Consider the following 12,464-nt stretch of genomic DNA (forward strand, 5'->3'; position numbering starts at 1 on the left):
CAGTGATTTAAAAGACAAAATGAGAAACAGCCCAATTGAGTCCTATGAGCAAATTTCAGCCTTCATTCAAAATCATGTCAAAAATGTTTCATGTGCTTAATTTCTTCTCTTACTAAAAGCTTATTAAATTATTATTCCTAATGACAAAATCAGCATGCAAGGATCTCTGTTCCGTTAATGTGCCTGTGCATCCTCTTAATGCTACACATTGCAATGTGTAAGATCTTATTTAACCAGCAAGATGAGTAAAAATTACTTTCCACTTAAGAATAATTGTCAATATAATTCATCTCAAACAGTGTCCCAACCAAATGGCTTTCTCTTTATAGTCCTGAATTGTTTAATTAGTTTTAGTAAACCAATAATTAGCCTTTGCTGATTTAAAAGTTTATTTAGGTACTAAATAAAAGTAGGTAAATAAAAAGAAGCTTGAAACTAAGCTCAAGTTCTTTGGTAGAGAAGTGAGCTTTGCAGGGCAGGACTAGCTTTTCTGTGTGATCACAAAGTGCTCACTTCACAGTGCAGAAATTAAGAAAATACAACTTCATTATTGAAATGCACAGGGAGCATTTTTACACTATTTTGACAGAAGAGCTGCATATTTCAAAATCCGGAATAATTTCACAATAATCATTGAAAGAAGATATATTTCAGCTCTCTGTGTGGCTCAGTAACACCCTATTTGAAGTTGAAAGCTTTGATAGAAAATGGCCAAGGCACAGATTCTTTGAGGCTGGAAGGGACTTGTAGAGATCACCCAGTCCATCCCCTCTGCTCAAAGCAGGGTCATACAGAGTAGGCTGCTCAGGACCTGGTTTGACTAGGTCAATCACACATATTATTATAGATGTCATAATATTTTTGTCCCTTTTAAAACAATGTAACAAAATAACAATGTAAATTATCAATAAATACTGTTCTCAAAAAATAAGTCCTTTACTGAGAAAAGGACAGAGAAAAAAACATTTCTGACTGATGAGCTGAACATGGGCAGCAATGGGAAGCAAACAGGTCACTGTGGTGCCTCTGCTACAGACTGGATGATTGAGTGCCACATGGGCTCACAAAAGTACAGTTGCAGTTTGGAAGAGCCTTTAAGAGCCTGGACAGCACAGAGAGGCTAACAGCAAAAGCATCCCTAGTCCCGGTGCCTCTGTCTCATATCTATACTTCCAACAAAGTAATCCTACACAATGACTGCAAATCCAGTGCGAGAAAAGCCTTGGAGAGATCTAGCCACTGTGAGTCTCTACTCTTTGGAGACTTGAAGCAGCCTATGATGTTGACCAAAGGTCCACACTACACTGCACTGGTTTCTCAGCTGAGTAGCGAACACAATCTTTACCCTTCTCTGCAGCCTCGGGCTCTGCACCCTGCTCCTCCAGAGACCTACACACCCAGGTTATCCCAGAGCCACTCCTTAGGTCAAACTCCATGTCTCTTCCAGCTCAGGGGACACACACAAACATATTCGGTACATTGCAGATGGAGGAAATGAGCAAAGAGCAATCTTTCACTTGCAAGACCATCTCCTTAGCTTAGATCAACGCTTCCTCACTCTGTGATCTACAGTCTCTAAGATTCAAAGTGAAAGCAAGAAAAAGAACCTGGGAAAGTTTAAAGGTGTCCATGGAAACAATGCAGATATAAATAAAGTGGAAGAGACTGAAAACCACTGAACCAGCTCCAGTATTTTGTATCCCACTTACACCATAGGATAAAGTAGCGCTTATTTCAGCCTGACAAGCTCCAAAGAAAGTAACACCAGATCAAAAACCTATATTATAGAGTACAGAGAAAAACTGGAGTAAAACGAATTAGTATTAGTTTTCCCAACAAAACTTCAGTTAATTAAGTATATCTATAGCAGCTATTTCATCTCTCCAGTTATCTGTAATTGCACTTTCACCCAATTTATAGTCACTACAATGTGAAAACCAGGGACATTTTTAAAGAACCCAAGTTATCATTTGGGACATCATTTATAAATCACAAAAAATAAATTCCTAGTGAATGACTGTGTCCTGGGTTGTAAGATAAGCTTATATTCTATTTGCCATCTGTTGGAGGTTGGGCAGGTTTATTATCTCTTCCAAGAACAATGGTTTGCTCCAAAGAGGTAATGGTTTGTTAATGGGCCATTGACTGACTCACTTACAGGGCTGGTAAACGTAACATCATCCCATTGTGAGATGCTCCACCCAGAGGGGGAAGCCAAGCACTCTTTTATTGTATAAAGGGGTACCTTTTTGGAGACAAAGCAGCTCTCTCTCTCTTTACGGGATTCCCGGAGAAGCAGCTCTCTCTCTTTGCAGGATTTCTCAGAGAAGCAGCTCCTTCAGCAGGACTCCCAGAGAAGCGGCCGGAGCATGGTGAGGCGGCGGCGGCGGAGCTCAGAGGCAACCCCGGCGCAGAGGAAGACCGGCCCCACTGCCACCAGATCTTCAGAAAAAAACTATACCCTTCTAAAGATCACCACTGCAGCTGCAATTTATCAGCCACTGCAAGAAGAGCAGCTATCATTTCAACCAGACTGCTACCAACACCCCGAATCCTCAGGTTATGGACTTTATCACTAGTTTTGTTTGTACCGATTGCATTTGCCTTTTTAAATTGTTATCTAGTTTTCCCCTAGTAAAGAATTGTTACCCCCATTCCCATATCTTTGCCTGAGAGCCTTTTAATTTAAAAATCCTAATAATTCAGAGGGAGGGGGTTTACCTTCTCCATTGCACAGGAGGCTTTTTGCCCTCCTTCACAGACTCCTGTCTTGTCAAAACAAGACAGATTTTGGCACCCAATGTGGGGCTCGAAAGCATTGAGAGGGAAAAAGGATTAACAGTTCTTAAGTAATTTGGTTTTTTTGTTGTGTGTAAAAACATCTTAAGCATCACCATGTAGTCTAGTTTACCTTGGTTTGGGTGGCATGTGACCGTAGCTATACTTTTCCCATTTTCAGACCCTTATCTAAAAATGGGTCCTATAACTAAGGCTCTGTGTCTGTTATCAAGTTTGGCTTCTGGGTTAATTGGGTGAGGAATTCATGGATCTTTAATTTCCTCTGTAAACAGTACATGGATTCATAGCTATCACACACTAACTGTATGTTTTTGGGGTTACTTTAATAACGGTACCTACTGCGAGGAAATAGCACCTGGGGAAACTTTCTCCCAAGCTTTTAACCATCTTTTTGGGTCTGCTCCACCAGTTCTCAAAGGGTTAAGATCCTCTCTGAGTGCTAATGATATCATACAATGGGTGGTGTTGCTGATAGGTGTGTTATAATTAGCACTCAGAGATAAGGGAAGATTAACCTGGATAACTACCCTCACACCTACACCAGAGGCTAGGTATGCTCCTGCAGAACCTGACACTGCCCCAGAGACTCGAGATGCTGCTGCTCCAGAGCCTGACCCTGCCCCACAGCCCACCTCAGAAATGAACCACCCAGATTGGGTGAGGGTTCTGGTTAAGGAGATACGAGAGATGCTGAAGGAGTGCATTTCCCCAGCTGGTGAGAAACCCTCCCTTTGCCTTGAAGAGGGACAGTCTAATAGTACAGCTGTAGAACCCACAAATGTTACAACTGTCCAGGTTCCAGCTGAACCACAAAGGCAGTCACAGCCAGCAGCAGTTGCCCCGGTAGAAACAAGGAAATCTAAGGTGAAAGCAGAGCACCCTGCAGATAGGGACAGGAATGGAGGAACCTCACAACCCACAGGGGAGCCAGAGATTGCTATCATCACCGAGTCCCTGACGTACGAAAGTCTTAGTAATCTGCATAAAGACATTGTGTGACGAGGGCGTGAGGCTTATGCTACCTGGCTACTCCGGGTTTGGGATCTTATGGGTACAGGCGTGCAGCTGGACGGTGGTGAGGCAAGGAACTTGGGACCCTTGACCCAGGACTCAGGTATAAATCAGACTTTTATAAGGGAACCAGGGTCCCTTTCTCTCTGAGAGCGGCTCTTAATGAGTGTCAGGGAGAGGTTTGTCCACAGGGAGAGGATGCAGGAGCACCTTCATAGAATGCGCTGGAAAACCCTCGAGGAAGGGATCCAACAACTGAGGGAAGTGGCAGTATTGGAGGTACTCTTTGGGAGGGATGGACGACACAATAATGACCCCGACAAGGTCAGGTGTACAGGACAAATGCTGTAGAGTCTAACAATACACCATCTCAATACACCACTTTAATTGCAACAATCAATGCTGACGCTCACTGGGAGACAGTGGGCACTGTTGCCAACAAACTTAGGAATTATGAGAGTATAATTAATGGCCCAATGCAGGCTTATATCTCAGCTGTGATTAAGGAGTTTAAAGAGGAGATGAGGGAGGAGATAAGGAAGATTAATGCAGAACCCATGAGAGTCACAGGCCCCAGAATCAGCGCCCAACAATCCCCAGCTAGAGAGAGAGGGTACACCCCAATGGCTCATCTGTGGTTCTTCCTGCGTGACCATGGGGAAGACATGGGGAGGTGGGATAGGAAACCCACTTCTGTCCTGGCAGCACGGGTCCGTCAACTTAAGGAGGGAAACTCTAACCGGGGGAGTTCCACCAAAGTGAAGGTAGCCTCAACCTCCCGTGACCAAACTTGTAGGTACGATCTGTCAGACCCCCTTGAAGGGACCTCTAATATGTATGCCCAGGAAAGGAATAATAACCAGTGTTAGAAGGGCCCTGTCTCTAGCCAGGGAGAGGCACGGGAAAACCAGATCTTCTGGACAGTGTGGATCCGATGGCCTGGCACATCAGAGCCACAAAAATATGATGCTTTAGTTGATAGTGGTGCACAGTGTACTCTGATACCATCGGGACATGTGGGGGCAGAGCCTGTTTCCATTGCTGGTGTGACAGGGGGATCACAGCAATTGACCCTGCTGGAAGCCGAGGTGAGCCTGACTGGGAAGGAGTGGAAGAAACATCCTATAGTGACTGGCCCAGATGCTCCGTGTATCCTAGGCATAGACTTCCTCCGGAACGGATATTACAAAGACCCAAAGGGACTCAGGTGGGCTTTTGGAATAGACGCTGTAGAGGCAGAAGACATTAAGCAATTGCAACCTTGCCTGGACTGTCAGAAATCCCCTCTGCAGTAGGACTCCAAGGGTTGAAGAGCAATGAGTGCCAATTGCGACCTCGACAGTGCACCGCCGGCAGTATCGGACGGATCGAGATGCCGTGATCCCCATCCACAAAATGATTCAGGAGCTGGAGAGCCAAGGGGTGGTCAGCAAAACCCACTCACCCTTCAACAGCCCCATCTGGCCTGTGCGCAAATCTGACAAAGAATGGAGATTGACTGTGGACTACCGTGGCTTAAATGAAGTGACTCCACCGCTGAGCGCTGCTGTACTGGATATGCTGGAACTCCAGTACGAGCTGGAGTCCAAGACAGCAAAGTGATATGCCACTATTGATATTGCTAATGTGTTTTTCTCCATTCCTCTGGCAGCAGAATGCAGGCCTCAGTTTGCTTTCACCTGGAGGGGCGTGCAGTACACCTGGAAACGACTGCCCCAGGGGTGGAAACACAGCCCCACCATCTGGCATGGGCTGATCCAGACCGCACTAGAAAAGGGTGAGGCCCCAGAACACCTGCAATACATTGATGACATCATTGTGTGGGGGAGCACAGCGGCAGAAGTGTTTGAGAAAGGTGAGAGGATCATCCAGATACTACTAGAAGCTGGCTTCGCCATCAAGAAGAGCAAAGTCAAGGGACCTGCCCGAGAGATCCAGTTCCTGGGAGTGAAATGGCAAGATGGACGGCACCAGATTCCCACTGAGGTCATCAACAAGATCACAGCTATGTCCCCACCAACCAGCAAAAAGGAAACACAAGCTTTCCTAAGTGCCATAGGTTTCTGGAGAATGCACATTCCCGAGTATAACCAGATTATAAGCCCTCTTTATCTGGTTACCCGAAAGAAGAATGATTTCCACTGGGGCCCTGAGCAGCAACAAGCCTTCACCCAGATCAAGCAGGAGATCGCTCATGCTGTAGCCCAGTCAGGATGGGACCAGAGGTCAAGAACGTGCTCTACTCTGCAGCCGGGAACCATGGGTTGTCCTGGAGCCTTTGGCAGAAAGTGCCTGGGGAGACTCGAGGCCGACCACTGGGATTCTGGAGCCGAAGTTACAGAAGGTCTAAAGCCAACTACACTCCCACAGAGAAGGAAATCTTGGCTGCCTTTGAAGGAGTTCAAGCCGCCTTGGAGGTAATTGGCACAGAAGCACAACTCCTCCTGGCACCGGTGCTGGGGTGGATGTTTAAAGGAAAGGTTCCTACTACCCACCATGCCACTGACACCACATGGAGCAAATGGATTGCCCTCATCACTCAACGCGCCCATATTAGAAACCTGAATCACCCTGGGATTTTGGAGATAATTACAAACTGGTCAAAAGGTGAAAACTTTAGTCTCACTGATGATGAAAAGCAGGTACAAGTGACAAGGGCTGAAGAGGCTCCACCATACAACCAACTACCAGCAGAGGAGACCTGCTACGCTCTTTTCACTGACGGCTCCTGTCGCATTGTAGGGATGAACCAGAAGTGGAAAGCAGCCATATGGAGCCCCACACGCCAAGATGCACAAGCTACCGAAAGAGAAGGTGGATCAAGCCAACTCGCTGAACTCAAAGCCGTTCAGCTGGCTCTAAACATTGCTGAAAAGGAAAAGTGGCCAAAGCTCTACCTTTATACTGATTCGTGGATGATAGCCAATGCTCTGTGGGGCTGGCTGGGAAGGTGGAGGAAAAACTGGCAGTGTAGAAGAAAGCCAATCTGGGCTGCTGATATATGGAAAGACATTGCCTCTCAAGTGGAAAAGCTAACGGTGAAAGTCCGTCATGTAGATGCCCATGTCCCCAAAAGTTGGGCTAATGAGGAGCACCGAAACAACGAGCAGGTAGATCAGGCAGCAAAAATAGAGGTGTCAAAGATAGACTTAGATTGGCACCATTAGGGTGAGTTGTTCCTGGCTCGATGGGCTCATGATGCCTCAGGTCATCAGGGCAGAGATGCCACTTACAAGTGGGCACGAGACCGAGGGGTGGATCTAACCATGGACAGTGTTTCCCAGGTTATCCATGACTGTGAGACGTGTGCTGCCATCAAACAGGCCAAGAGAGTAAAGCCCCTATAATATGGTGGGCAGTGGTCCAAGTACAAATATGGGGAGGCCTGGCAGATTGACTATATCACACTGCCCCCAGACACGCCAAGGCAAGCGCTACGTGCTAACCATGGTAGAAGCCACCACTGGATGGCTAGAGACTTTCCCTGTACCTCATGCCACTGCCCGGAACACCATCTTAGGCTTGGAAAAGCAAGTCCTGTGGAGACACAGCACACCTGAGAGAATTGAGTCTGACAACGGCACCCATTTCAAGAACAGCCTTATCAGCACCTGGGCCAGAGAACATAGTGTCGAATGGATATATCATATTCCCTATCATGCTCCAGCTGCCGACAAAGTTGAACAGTGCAACGGACTCCTTAAGACTACCCCAAAGGCACTTGGTGGGGGAACATTTAGAAACTGGGAAATTAACCTGGCAAAAGCAACCTGGATGGTCAACACCCGAGGGTCTGTCAATGGAGCTGGCCCTGCCCAGTCAGAACCCTTATACACAGTAGATGGAGATAAGGTCCCTGTAGTACATATAAAAGGTATTTTAAGAAAACTGTTTGAATTAATCCCACCTCAGGCAAAGACCAACCCATTCGTGGGATTGTCTTTGCTCAAGGACCTGGTTACACTTGGTGGGTAATGCAGAAAGATGGGGAGACCCACTGTGTACCACAGGAAAACTTGGTCTTAAGTGAAAACTGGGTGTAAGATTTCATGGTGAGCAGATGGAAATAGAATAAGGGGTGGATAATGTCCTGGGTTGTAAGATAAGTTTATATTCTATTTGCCATCTGTTGGAGGTTGGGCAGGTTTATTATCTCTTCCAAGAACAATGGTTTGCTCCGAAGAGGTAATCGTTTGTTAATGGGCCATTGACTGGCTCACTTACAGGGCTGGTAAATGTAACATCATCCCATTGTGAGATGCTCCACCCAGAGGGGGAAGCCAAGCACTCTTTTATTGTATAAAGGGGTACCTTTTTGGAGACAAAGCAGCTCTCTCTCTCTTTACGGGATTCCCGGAGAAGCAGCTCTCTCTCTTTGCAGGATTTCTCAGAGAAGCAGCTCCTTCAGCAGGACTCCCAGAGAAGTGGCCGGAGCGCGGTGAGGCGGCGGCGGCGGAGCTCAGAGGCAACCCCGGCGCAGGGGAAGACCGGCCCCACTGCCACCAGATCTTCAGAAAAAAACTATACCCTTCTAAAGATCACCACTGCAGCTGCAATTTATCAGCCACTGCAAGAAGAGCAGCTATCATTTCAACCAGACTGCTACCAACACCCCGAATCCTCAGGTTATGGACTTTATCACTAGTTTTGTTTGTACCGATTGCATTTGCCTTTTTAAATTGTTATCTAGTTTTCCCCTAGTAAAGAATTGTTACCCCTATTCCCATATCTTTGCCTGAGAGCCTTTTAATTTAAAAATCCTAATAATTCAGAGGGAGGGGGTTTACCTTCTCCATTGCACAGGAGGCTTTTTGCCCTCCTTCACAGACTCCTGTCTTGTCAAACCAAGACAGACTGCTATATCTTCATCTGAAAGAAAAAAAAACTACACACGTCATCTCAAAAGTGAATTACAACTCTGCCAGAAATTATTTTAAAATATTTTCTTTTAAGAAATTCGAAGCTCAAGCTGGACAGAAGCAGGAAACAATTTCAGAATTAGATCATTAACCCAAAATATGCATTCAAATTATTATTGTGAAAATAGCACACATTCTGTCTTGCTTCGGTGATAGCTTTCAATTCTGATGTGTGGTCTATCATTACATAAACTATAACAAGCAACTAGAAATTTCCAATATATATGTATAGCTAACATGGATAATTATAAACTATGCCACTTGCATAGGATATGTGAATATTTGTGTTTAAAATTATATTGCATAAAACAGCACATACTGCATCACAGTCACTGTTTCAATAATTACTGGTTTCTATTTAACTCTGCATCATTATTCCATATTATTCTTTAATTACTGGAGCAATTTCCATGCATACAATGTATGCTTTTAGGCAAAGCTGCATTATTAAGAAAGGATGACCAGAGGGATTTAAAAATAAAAGTAATTACAGAAATTTAGATGCTTTTAAGAAAAATGCACAGAATTTTCACTGTAGAAGGAAAACAGTAAAATAAAAGATCATTACAAGATTATTTCAGATAATAAATTACTCTTTTAATGAATTTACAATCTTGAGCTCTTATAATAATTGACAGAGAAAGTGTAATTTAGTACTAACATCATAATCCTATCAGTTGGTTAGAATGGGTTTTGGATAAATAATTTTTGTTTGGTAGGAGTTTTTTCAGCTCTATTATGGCATACTGGCTTCAGAGAGCTTTAACAGCTGCCAGCTTCACAAGGAGAGGAACAAGACACCTTTCAGAGCTATATCTTTACATGTAAAGTGAGGATCTAAGTTGGGACCCATCAATAAAGAACAAAACAGTAACATTAATACATCTCCAAATTGCCTAGGACACTTCCTGCTTCATTTGACAGCATGCTGGTTTCAGCAAACACCACTGAGCTCTTCATAGCCCTTCTAAAAATGAAAAACAAAAACCACCAAACGCATGCATACATGAATTTCAATAAGGTCTGATTATGCCCTGGCCACCCTGCTCCATTCTGGGAATGACTGATACACACCAGCTCATTGACATTGATCATGACACTGGCTGCAGAGTCCTTAGCCACACTCCCCTGTGGCACTTGGGTCAGCTTCTGCATATGATGGGCAGACCCCTCAAAACACTGTGATGATTGTCACCACACAAAGTTACTTCTTAAAAGGCACTTTAAGCCATGTTATCCTAGTTCACAAATAAACTGGGGCTAACTCAGAGATGGTTAGAGCACAGGTATCATTCCTCCAGATCCAAACCTGGCATTCATAAATGTATACAAAGTCTGCATCAGCCACATCTCTCCACCTGCACTGCTCAGGAAAGACAGCTCTCCTCAGAGAAGCCAAACAGGATGGCAGCAGCTCTGGCAATTTCTAAGTTAGGCCAAGTGCACAGCCTGTTGTGCACATCCTGTCATGCACAGACCAGCACACAGCCCTGTTGTTCCCCCATCCTCACTCCATACCACACCACACCACTGTGCTGTGGGACCATCCCTCTTCTGAGTTCCTGCCTCATCTCTCAGCTTCCTGCAAACACACCATAGAAACACACTCAGAGGGAGCAGCTCTGAGCTCCAGCAACCACGGGCTAAAGCTGTGTTCTCAGTCTGGAACAGGTCAGTTTCTGTGATGTACTGTGGCAAAGGAAAAATTAGACCTGTCAAGCAAAATAATTGCTTCAAGATGTTTTTTTACTGAAAAGCGCATTTAGCACTAATGGTCAGGAAGAATCGGGTACTTTGCTCCCTGCAGAGTTACAGAATCACAGAATGGTTTAGGTTGGACAGGACCTTGAAGATTATCTTGTTCCAACATCTGCTACGGGCAAGGACACCTTCCACTAGTCTGGTTGGTCAGATCCCCATCCAATCTGGCCTTGTGAAAAAAACAACCAAAATAAAACTAGAAGCAAGTTGAAAATCCTGGGTAATCTCTCCAATTTTCTGGTCACAGATCCAAAAGTGCTTCTTCTTTCTCATCATGGTGCACCTTCTCTTCCTGGCCAGATACTTGAAAACAACTCCTACAGCATTCCCAACCAATATCTAAAAAAACATTCTTGGACTGAAAAAATCCCTCTTCCTCTCCTCAGAGCAGCCAGTTTGGAAATCTCAGATGGACAAAAAGGCAACATCCCCTGCTACAGATATATGTTCAGAAAGGCATAGAGCACAAGATGCACTCTACTGAGGACTACTACATTCATCTTCTACTAATCTTCTACAAGGAGATACATTTGATAATAGGAACATGTGACTATCTTAGTGTAACAAACATTAAGTGCATCAACCTCCAGTTCTTTTTGCATTTAATACAAGCAGCTACGCAATACATGTTGTAGCAATATTACAATTATGTACTTGTCACTTAAAAACATTAAATAACATTTGAATGCTAAAAGTGCATAGCATACACAAATCACAGGCAGTTTTCAGAATAAGTGGCCCAACCAAGGATGTTATCTAAATACTTCAGTTTGGTGATGGAATTACAACATCAGATTACAGTTCCATTAAAGAATTAATTTTAGCCATGAAAACTATACAAATTTCTTCATGTAAAGTAAAATTCAATTTATCACACATTCTAAACTATATTATACACTAGGGTTCCTCCTTTTTCTGTACAGTAAGATATGCTTTATTTCAAAACATTTTCAGAATTAAAAATACAAAAACTATATAAAAGCCATAACAATATACTGTCTTCTTTGACTAAAGAACCTAAATTGTAATAATATTTAACAGCATAAAATTCCAATCCACTCAGCAATCTATTGAAAATACACATGATAATGTTAAATTAAAACTACTGAGTTTTGACATTTGAAAAAAAATTTAAACAGATTGTTAAATTTGATTGCTTAATCACCTGAAAGTGGCAAAGGCTTCAAGCAGTTTTGGTGTTCAAAAGAGGAGGATGCAAACAAGCCTTTTAAGAGTCACCACCATCTAGGCATCAGGGACAGCAGGCAGGAGTTGCCTCTCTCCCCAGGGATGCACACACTGTGATCACATCATTACCATTCTTATGCAGATCACACCATGGATGTTCAGTGACATTTTACAGACAGATAAGACTAAAACGCCCTACCCTTAGGAACCAAAGCCTTCGAGGACAGGGCAAAAGCCTGTATCCGACACTTTTCAAATTGGAACTATCCATGTCACTGAGAAGTGATAGGTCAGAGCCCTGCAAAAAGTCAGTAAGACATTGAATTTTATAACAATTTCCTCAGAAAAGACTACAAATTACCTGAAGATTAAAGATAATCTTCAAAATGTCTGCAATTATTAGGAAGTCAGCCCCAACTAGTGCTGCAAGACATGATAGAAGACACAAGTAATGGTTCTAGAAAGCCCATTTAGAGACTTATTGAACACCTCACCTCTTACAAAGCAACAGCAATGCAACTAAGAACATTGTTGTGGTTTGACACAGAAAAAGAATTTTCTTGGAAGGAAGAGGTTAATTTAGATATTGACTAATTGAAGGTGGACAAGCTTTTGAGAATACAGAGGGGTTAAAATAGAATTCTTAGGAGAATTCACTCTCTAGTTCTGGTCAGCGTGCAGTGCAGTCTCTCCTTTGTCTGGCCCGTGGCTGGGTGGGGAGGGGAAGGCCCATGGCCTGACTGAGGTAGGCCCAAGGGTGGAGGGACTGGAACCCCCTGCAGATGA

At 44.0% G+C, this 12,464-nt stretch overlaps 1 protein-coding gene across 10 annotated transcripts in view; it reads right to left on the bottom strand.

The window, feature by feature from the left end:
* Positions 1–12,464, bottom strand: part of FGD3 (FYVE, RhoGEF and PH domain containing 3) — a 102,984-nt gene that overhangs the window by 54,716 nt on the left and 35,804 nt on the right. The gene's annotated exons all lie outside the window — the stretch shown is intronic.

The sequence above is a fragment of the Lonchura striata genome, chromosome 12 (assembly GCF_050655825.1).
Source record: "Lonchura striata isolate lonStrDom1 chromosome 12, ASM5065582v1, whole genome shotgun sequence".
Taxonomy (NCBI): Eukaryota; Metazoa; Chordata; class Aves; order Passeriformes; family Estrildidae; genus Lonchura; species Lonchura striata.